At 42.1% G+C, this 10,419-nt stretch overlaps 1 pseudogene across 1 annotated transcript; it reads left to right on the top strand.

Annotated features, from left to right (window-relative positions):
* Window positions 1–813: 813 nt before the first annotated feature.
* On the top strand, window positions 814–9,008 carry LOC307104548 (large ribosomal subunit protein uL6-like; annotated as a pseudogene). The gene is made up of 2 exons: window positions 814–840; window positions 8,527–9,008. The product of its transcript is annotated as a large ribosomal subunit protein uL6-like (transcript).
* The last annotated feature ends 1,411 nt before the right edge of the window (window positions 9,009–10,419 follow it).

Raw genomic sequence — 10,419 nt, 5'->3', positions numbered from 1 at the left:
AGAGAGTGGGAGAGAGTGAAAGAGAGAGAGAGAGAGCAAGAAATAAAGAAACATCAGTTTCTTGTTCCACTTATTTGTGGATTCATTGATTGCTTCTTGTATGTGCTCTGACCAGGGATTAAACCCTCAAACGTGGCCTATCAGGAAGATGCTGTAACAAGCTGAGCTACCCAGCCAGGGCTACGCATAACTTTTGACTCTGCAGTCTGTCCTTTGCATCCACAGATTCAACTCACCCCTGATGAAAAACAGTATTTTCGATCTGAGGTTGGGAATCTGTGGTTGGGAATGGGGAAAATACTGTTTTCCATTTGCCGTTGGTTTAATCTGCTGCTGTGAAACCCCTGATCCAAAGGGCTGACTGTATTTTTTGAAAGAAAGAAAAAGCACCATATAAGTGGACTGGTGCCGTTCAAACCTGTGTTTTTCAAGGGTCAACTATATATAATTAGGTGTTGCTTTACTTTTTTCTCCTTTAGTCTCCTCTTTTATGACTCTGTGGGCATCTTTGAGGGAACCTGGCATACAACACACTCTTTCTCCATCTACATTTCAGATTGGTTGGAAAATAAGATGAAAAGAGTCAAGAAGGGGAAATGGAAGTATCATCCTGTCACTGACGGAGGCCAGGGTGTAGGAATGGAAGGTGTAGGTTAATGCATGAACTCAGATGGGTATGCACCTTTCTTTTCCCTGTTTAGCCCTTGGGAAGTCCTCTTGGGAGGAAGTCTTCACAGCATCCACACTTGACCAAGAAAGAGAGCAGATACTACCGTTCTCTGCCTGCACTATTTGACAATTTAGCGCCACGCAATGGAGAAATTGGACCAAACCTACCAGGTAAGTCATTCCACCTATGTGAGCAGGGGTTGGTAGTGGGGCAAGTGACCAGGGGTGTTTGCGGTAGCGTTTCCTCATGGAAATCAGAAGCAGGAAAGCCTCTTTCCCCCACAGGCTGTGAGCCCCACAAGTACAAGAGCCATGCCTTTGAATCCCCAAAGTACATGCAGCACAGATCACTGTGCCTGGCACTGAGTGCTCCATAAATACTGCCGAAAGGATGGATGGGGAAACTTGGAAATGCCAGTCCATGAAAAAGAGCAGGTGTCCCATAAACTCTCATTAAGTAAATAAATGCTTAAATGCTTTAAGCAATAAATTGGTCCTGAAGAGAATCATAAATAACTAGAGGTCTGGTGTACAAATTTGTGCACCAGTGGGGTCCCTTGGCCTGGCCTGTGAGATCGGGCCGAAACTGGCTCTTCGACATCCCCCAAGGGTCCCGGGTTGCTAGAGGGTGCAGGCCAGTGAGGGACCCCACTGATGCATGATCGGGAGGTTGGCCAGGCAGGGAGGGACTGCGGGAGGGTTCCAGGGCATGTCTGGCCTGTCTCACCCAGTCCTGGCTGGACCCCAGCAGCAAGCTAACATACTGGTAGGAGAATCTGCCCCCTGGTGGTCAGTGCACATCATAGCAAGTGGTTGAGTGGCCTTAGCATATCATTAGCATATTACGCTTTGATTGCTTGAACGGATGACTGGATGACCAGACACTTAGCATATTAGGCTTTTATTACATAGGATTATAATAATAATTTTATCATGATCATGTTCTATATTCTTTGACAATTCTTGAGAAAGGAAACTAGCAAAGCCATGCAGTCAGGACCAGAAACATGGATTTTGGTCTCCAAGATTCTGATTTTTGTGACTGTGGGTCCTGTTGTCTGTATGTGGGGGTCATGAGGATGACCCACCAGGATCAGAAGCATCCCACACTGCTGAAATGGTGCAGTTTTTTTGAGTCAGTCCCATTCAAGAAAAGGGTGGGCTCACTTTCCTTCCCCCCCACCGCCCCATTCTAGTTCTTAACTAACCAACCGCTTGCTATTCAAAGGCTGATGCCATAGCTGCTGACGTTTGGGGATAATTAATCTTGGCTCCAAGTACCCAAAGTGGATTCTGACTTATCTTGACTAAGAGGGGAAGTTGATACAATTAATTGGCACTAATGTTGTGAACTGAAGATGTGACTGAAGACCATTTCAGTTGTTAGTGCAGCTTATTACAGACAGGATGACTCTTCTTTTGTGCTTTTCCAGTATGTTTCTTCATTTCTAAATATATATTTAGGATTTCTATACAATATTTCTAGAAAAAAGTGCATTTTGGTAGGGCATACCATTTTACTTCCTCTGTCCCTGGATGGTACAATATGTTTGATACAGTTTATGAACATACATTGGTAACTACAAGAAGAAGTAAATCTTTTGTTCATTTGACTTTTTCATTCATTTACTTATGCATGAATTTGACACATGGAAAGCCTACTTCTCTGCCAAATATGGTTAGGCACTATATGTCTAGAAGAGTTTTCCTTCTTTAAAGTTGTACACACTCTTCTCGTTACTTGGTTTCCTTTTCTGTCTAGAAGCAGGTGTTCGTAAACTGTAAATCAATACTTACACTTGCCTGTGAATGAGATTCCATGGGAGCTTATTAAAAATGCAGAGATTCTGCAGATTCCTGAAATTCTGACTCAATGGGTCTGGTGTGGGGCCTAGGATTCTGAATTTTTAACAAATCCATACAGGTGTTCCATGGACCAATGCCCTCTGGGAAATACTGCTCCAGGGTTGGAAGTATAGGCTGAGGGTACCGTCCTGACTTGAGCCACTTGCTCTCAACATTGAAGTTGGCAGCTCATGGAAAAAAGAGTGTTTGGGGCTGGACCGATAGGGAGTGCCCAGGGGGATGGAGTGTGTGCCTGTGAGTCAGAGAGAGGAGAGGGGTGGGGGACACAAAAGGGGCCTCCTCCATCCTGGGTTTACCTCCTTTGCCTCCATTTCCTCTGGGAAGTCTCTGGTTCCGATGGCCAGGCCTCACATTTCTTTTTTTTTTTTTAATTTCTTTATTGATTAAGGTATCACATATTTGTCCTCGTCCCCCCATTCCCATCCCACACCCCTCCCCACACATGCCCCCACCCCCCTGTTGTCCTTTACCGCTGGTCAGGCTCATATGCCTGCACGCAAGTCCTTTGGTTGATTTCCCCCTTTACCCCCACCCTTCCCTACCCTCCCCCTGAGGCCCGACAGTCTGATCCATGCCTCCTTGTCTCTGGGTCTGTTCTTGTTCATCAGTCTATGTTGTTCATTATTTCCCCTAGATGAGTGAGATCATGTGCTATTAGAAATACACTTATAAGAACCGAAAATGAGACAAGCAATAATGGTTATGGTGACAGGCAAATGAATCAGTGTGTAGTGAGTTTCTTTCTGGGCCAACAGTTCTTTTGAGACCCAATTTCAATGTCCAACAGTTCCTTATGTGTACATGTCAGCACTGACATTTCAGTTCTGGATGGTGGACAAATGGTGGTAATGCAGGTCCGACTCTGTCCGGTTTGGTCCTGGGCAATCTGCAGTGATGCACAGCTGCTAACTGCTAGTATGGGAAGGCCACATCAGCGTCTTCCGTCTCTGGACTGCTTCTCTTCTGTCTTCATGGCTGGAGTAGTCCTGTCGATTCCTCTCTTGCTGGAATCCACATGGTCTCGGAGTTGTTTTCTGAAAATATACAAACATATTCTCGACCAAAGGTTAATAAAGGAATATTTTCTATAAATTTGACTGGGGATCCTTTTTCAATTTTTGCCCAAATGATTTTCCTCTGGCTTGTTTTGTCACCTTGTGTGTTTTTCATGGGTGTCTTGCTTTTAGCCTTACAATTAATTTTCTAAAGTATTAATTTTCTAGATGTAATTTACTTACAGGATATTTTTCCTTACATGATATTCCTCTACTATCCCCTCCTTTTTTGATTTAAATGTTAGGAGGCTTTTGAAAATTTTATAATGTATTCTTGATGGCTTTTAAATTTTAATTTTTTGCACTATAATATTACTGTTTTAGGTTCATTATATGGTGCACACTTTTATCATGAGATGAAGTACCAATAAAAATTTTAGTTGACTCTTTAGGAACACCTTTTTGTCTGGTACAATTAATTTTTCTAGAATATTCACTTGTTTCAACTAGCCAATTTAAATTTGCCTGAAAACTTGACTACTATTTTACTGTCAAATTTATTACTCTAACAATAATCTTGTTTTACCCTGTAAATATTGGTGGAAGGGATTATTTGCCTTTTTGAGTAGGTCCTGAGCATTCCTGGTGGTAGGCTGGATTTAGATATCGTAAACCCCCTTCCCCACACCATGGGTACAAGGCAACTCAAACAATTCTTGTTGGAGTGAGAGGGCAGCTGCTGTCGGCCAAGTCTCTGTCAGTCACCTGGGTCCTGATCTGAGCTGGGCATGGGAAGCACAAAACAGCCATGGGGGCAGGAGACCTCCCTCAGAAGGGGCTAGGATTCAGGCCCCTGCAATGTTGGGGGGGTGAGGGTCTGTGCCCCACCTCTGTTGATCCCCAAATTCTCTCCTGATGGCCCCTCTGCGACTGTGCCTGTCTTAGGTTGTTCCTTCCTTGAGGAATCTTACCCGTCTCTGGCTAACCAGCCATCCTCCGGGGCCAAGCAGGGTGACGTGAGGTTCAGTTTCAGGCCTCACATTTCTTTCTTGGCGTTGCTTTACTCCATGCGGCTCATTAGAGTTCAAAATTAAATGGCTACAATGGAGTTTGATTTTCAGCTTCTGAAAACGTAATCAAGTTGCATGGCCCTTTGACGTGGGCCTTGGAGCAGCTTCTTGTCGGTTTCGTACGCTAACCTGTCAGCGATGAGATTCGAGCTGTACCTGGAATTCTCACAAAGAGTTTTCTTTGCTGCTTTGAGAAGCAATCCTTTCCACACCCCTTCTTTCCACCTTAATTTAAAATGCTTGCTGTGCAGGGAAATGGCCTTTGCTCAGGATACTGGAGAGTCTTTGGTCGCGATCTGAGGCTTCTGTGCGTACAGAATGAGTATTCTAGCTCGGACAGACAGTCATTTTGGTCCCCTTCCTATGTTGAAAACTAAATGGGAAATAAATCTATGATAACTAATAGAGAACTGCACCACTTATGACAACCCATTTCAGCATATAAGTTTGTTTTCTTTTACCTTCGACATAAAAACCCTTTTAAGTCTCCCTTGGTAGTATCCAAAATTGCATGTCTGCTATTTCAATGCTATCTGGGGCAGTTACTGCTCATATTCTATGTGAAGGTCTAATGGAGGAAGAGAAATAAATATTATAGCAATTATTACTATGAACTTCTATTTTAAGCATCAAAGCCCAAAATTTCTATGGAGACACAAGTATATCAAACTATATTTTTTATGGTCACATCTAAACTGGGCAATAATAGCATATCAATAAACTTCAATTACACTCAAGAAAATACTAAAAGTGAACCTCCAGTGATGCTCAATAAAATCTACAGGTGCATTAGAATTGCACAGAGCAGTGACATCCATCTGGTATTTTCGGTGACTTCTAGTCAATTACTACATTTCATCATTTTCATCATGTGTAATCCTCTTTTATCTCCAGTTCCCGCTGGTGTGGTAATTCTCACTCTGCTACATCTGCGGCTTTACTGTGAATTTTTATCGCCTCCGAGTCAGTGCATCCCTCCCTGCCCCTGGATGTTGTTGAACTGTATCTGCTGAAGATTTAATTGCAAGGTGGTATAAACTATGGATTTAGAGACACATAGAAAATATGTAAGGTGATTGGCAACATACTAAAAGATAGGCATGCTTTGAAATAAAAGGTTGCTTTTCAGGCGAAGTATCCATTTCATCAGAGCATTGGAGCCGGAGTTTGCAGTTTTCAGAGGGAAAAATGTAAACAAAAGAAAACCAAAACAAAGAAGCAAAATGAATCCTGGCCAGTGGGGACCTTTTGCAAAGGAGATTTTGTACCTGTTTCACACATATGTGTAAAATGTTTTGTGTGTACCTGGAAACATACATGTGTACAAATGTGAAGTGTGTATGTTTATTTGTATAAATCTTATGAAACATATACTTTATGTGTTGGAAAGGTGAGTGCATTTTTTTTAATGGACTGTATTTTCTAGAGCAGTTTTAGGTTCACAGAAAAATGGAGAGAAAAAATAGAGTTCCCATATACCCACTGTCCTCACACAGCACAGCCTTCCCCTTTATCAACAGCTCCCACCAGACTGCTATGTTTGTTATAGAAGAATGTATTGACACGTTGTTATCACTCAAATTCTATAGTTTGATTAGGACTCTTGATGGTAATATTCTATATGTTTTGACTAATGTATAATAAGGTATATCTACTATTATAGTATCTTACAGAGTATTTACAGTGCCCTAAAAGTCCTCTGTGTTCTATTTATTATTTACTCCCCACTTGAGTCTGATTTTCCTCACCCTGTGATCCTTGCTCTATCATCATGCATATCCGTCCTTTCTTCCTTCTCTCTCCTTCTCTTTTGCTTCCATTTCCCTCCATCCTCCCTTCCAAAACTATTTATTATTTTTAATATATTTTTATTGATTTTAGAGAGAGAGGGAAGGGGAGAGAAACATCGATCCATTGCCTCCTGTACAAACACTGAGCTGGGATCGAATCTGCAACCCTGGCATGTGCCCTGACTGGGAATTGACCTGGTGACCTCTCAGTGCACTGAATGGTGCTCAACCAACTGAGCCACACTGGCCAGGGCTCGAAAACTATTTATTGTGCATCAACTATCGGCAAGATATTGGGAATGCAGTGGAGAGCAATGCAGTGTCTGTCCTCACGGAGTTTAGTGTGGTCAGGAAAATAGACTTTAAAGCGTTTCCCAGATAGAAACTGACATAATTGCTGGGAATAATAAGAAAGATGCTAGGAGAAGTGACAAAGAGAGAACCCAATTTAGGGATTCGGAACGGTTTTGGGGAGGTCACATGTAAGCTGAGATCTGAAGGAGACTTAGAGTTCAGCAGGGGTGTCTTCCCACTCTTATTTCCCCCCTAGTGATGAATAAAACGTAAACACATTTTATAATTTATGGGGAGTGAAGAAAGTACACGTCCCCTGCAACAACCTGGTACATATTTATGAATTTTCTGCTTCTTCATATGAGGGTGTGAAAAATAACTAAACTCCCGATTGCATATTAGCATTTGCTCTACGTCCTGAGACAAGAAAAACACAGTCCCGAGTAAAGTCTCTGTGTCTGCGCAGAAATGTTCCTGTTGAGTTGCCTCTCCTTTTGGACATGCTTGACTCCCTTCTGTTTCATTACTGTTCTAATAACCCCCGAAGCTGTGTTTCAACAGAACCAGTATGCTCTCTAATCAGAGACGACAGGGCCCACAGTGAAATGGTTTCTACATTCTGCGTGGAATGGACAACAAGCAAGAAAAATACCCCCCCTCTCAGTTTAATTAGAATTAGAAGGCTCCCCAGGCTGATTAGCTCAGTTGGACAGCGCACCCTGCAGAGGCTACGTTCTGACCCTCCCACAGGCCAGTTAATTTTGCTTAGTTCAGTAGCCACAGTATGTGTCTCTGGCTCCACAGTTATCTAGAGAGCACGTCCCCTTAATCATTAAGGAAACAGAATGTCTGGGTGTGAATGCATCTGCACTTCCGGCTAAATGACTTTCGGTGCCAGCCCTATGGATGGATGTCTGGGTCAGTACCATTACATCAATAGCCAAAGAAGAGAACATCATATGGAGAGAATCCCACTTATTATCTGTGTGATAATGGCCTTCTAGAACCTCAGCTTGGACCATTCAGAACCTCAGCTTTCTTATCAGCAGTTGGGCATCAGGATTTAATAATATTATGTCTGTGAAAACTCTCAAAATGCAAAGAGTGATACAAAGCCCAAACAGGACTATTAACACTGTTTCCTCTCTATGGAAAATAATCTCTTGTCATGGCAATAGCTTTATGTGGAAAAATATGCATTCTAATTATTTCAAGAAATAATATATATATTTTTAAAGAAATAATATTTTGATCTCATTCCAACTTAATGCTATAGGCAAGTAGAGGTGTTCAAAAGCTCCCCTGAACAGAAATCCATGCTTACCTACTAATTCTCCGCCCCAGAGGTGTTCAGAACCAGGGCCTCAATGCAACTATGGTGCATCCCCTGCTTCTGGTGTGGCAGGAGAGGGTCTCATGTGAGTGGAAATGTTTGGGCTCTTCCAACCCGCTTAACTCCAATAGAAAAGTGGCACCTTCTTCTTTCTCTCTCTACTGATTGCCTTGATGAGTGCATCCAAGTTTGTGTCATCAAAACTCTTCCTATTTAATCCCCGGGAACTCCTGAATCTTAATCTCTAGCACTATTGCCTCCTATAACTTGCAGACCCTTCTCTATGACTGCACACTTTCCATCTCCCGGAGGTGTGAAATAGGCATCTCAAATTTAACATGTTTTGAACGTAGCTTGTTATTTCCCAACCTGCTCTTCAATAACCAGTTATTCCTGCCATTAATGGCAAATTCTGTCATTAAGTTGTTCAAATGAAATATCCTGGTGTTATTCTTGTTAAAGAAAAGACATTTCTGAGACATTCTCTCTTGGCCACATCTATTGCAAAGACGAAGACCATTTTCAGCAATCAGACTGTCGACGTTCCAGAAAATGTCGACATCACTCTAAAGGGACAGTTAATGTGAAGGGCCCCAGAGGTACCCTGCAGAGGGACTTAAATCATGTCCATGTAAAACTCAGTCTCCTGGGAAAGAAAAAGAAGAGGCTCCAGGTTGACAAATGGCTGTGAAATAAAAAGGAACTGGCTACCATTGGTACTACCTGCAGTTATGTACAGAGTGTGACCCAGGGTGTTACACTGGGCTTCCATTACAAAATGAGCTCTGAGTATGTTCACTTCCCCGTCAGTGTTGTTGTTCAGGAGAATAGTTCTCTTGTTGAAATAAAAAATTTCTTGGGTGAAAAATAAATCCACAGGATTCGAATGAGGTCAGGGGTTGCTTGTTCAGTATCTCAAGCCCAGAAAGATGAGTTAAATCTTGAAGGAAATAACATTGAACTTGTATCAAACTCCACTGCTTTGATTTAGCAAGTCACAACAATTAAAAACAAGGACATCAGAAAGTTTTTGGGTAGTATCTATGTTTCTGCAAAAGGAACAGTTCAGCAGGCTGATGAATCAGATCTAAGTTGTCCAGCTACAGAAATAGCAAAATGCCAGATGATTCCTCAGACTTATTTGCGATATCTTAAAGATGCAATAAAAACCATGTATTAAAAGACAAAATAGGGCCCTAGCCAGTTTGGGTCAGTGGATAGAGTGTCGACCTGTGGACTGAAGGGTCCCAGGTTCAATTCCGGTCAAGGGCACATGCCCGGGTTGCAGGCTTGATCCCTAGTAGGGGGTGTGCAGGAGGCAGCCAATCAATGATTCTCTCATCATTGATGTTTCTATTTCTCTCTCCCTCTCCCTTCCTCTTTGAAATCAATAAAAATATATTTAAAAAAATAAAATAAAAGACAAAATAGGCCCAGAGACATGGACTTATGGAACAGAATGACAGATCTCAGAGAGGGTGGAGGTGGGAAGAGATTAACCAAGGAATGTCAACAACAAAAAGCAAACAAAGAAAAAAGTAAAAAATTATTCAGACAATTTTAAAAGATGGTAAAGCAGACGTTATTCAGGGTGACTGCTACAGTGGGGTTTGCCATAGGGGGACCAACCTGATGTGGCAGGAGAGGGTCTCATGTGAGTGAAAATGTTTGGGCTATAAAAGTAGGAATTTATAGCCAAACAGCAGGGTGGGATGTCAGTGGATAGAAAATTACAAGAAGAAACATCCAGGTTGGGGGAATTCATGCTAAACTAACTCAACTGGATTCTTGCTCAAGTCAGGCCAGGGTGATAAGATATTGTCTTAGTTCAGGTTACTATAGCAAAGTACCACAGACTGGGTGGCTTACAAACAACTGAAATTTATTTCTGACAGTCCTGGAGGCTGGAAGTCTGAGATTAGGGTGGTATCATGGTCGGTTATTGCTGAGAACCCTCTTTGGGGTTGCAGATTGCCAACTTCTTGTATCCTCACATGGTGGAAAGAGGCAAGAGAGAGAGAGGAAGCAAACTCATGATGCTTATAAAGTCATGAATCCCATTCATGAGGGTCCACCTTCACATCTTCATAATATCCTAAAGGCCCCATCTCCTAATACCACCCCTTTGGGATTAGATTTCAACATATGAATATTGGGAGGAATACCAACATTTCGTCCATAATAAATATCAAGGATAGGGGATGAGTACTTAGATCAGACCCAGTAGGTGTCTTGCTAAAACTTGACTAAATGGACAAGGACAGAGCCCAAGGTTGGAGTCTTGAGGGCTTAGAGGAGCATGGCTAGAAGTAGGTCACAGGGAGCATCTTTGTCATCTTTTCTTTTTAAATTTATTTTTATTGATTTCATCTTTTCTTTTGTTCATACCATAATCTGGTTTT

This window comes from Cnephaeus nilssonii, assembly GCF_951640355.1.
Source record: "Cnephaeus nilssonii genome assembly, chromosome: 8".
Classification (NCBI taxonomy): domain Eukaryota; kingdom Metazoa; phylum Chordata; class Mammalia; order Chiroptera; family Vespertilionidae; genus Cnephaeus; species Cnephaeus nilssonii.
The sequence above is the reverse complement of the archived record's forward strand: the minus strand, read 5'-3'. Positions and strand labels throughout refer to the sequence as shown.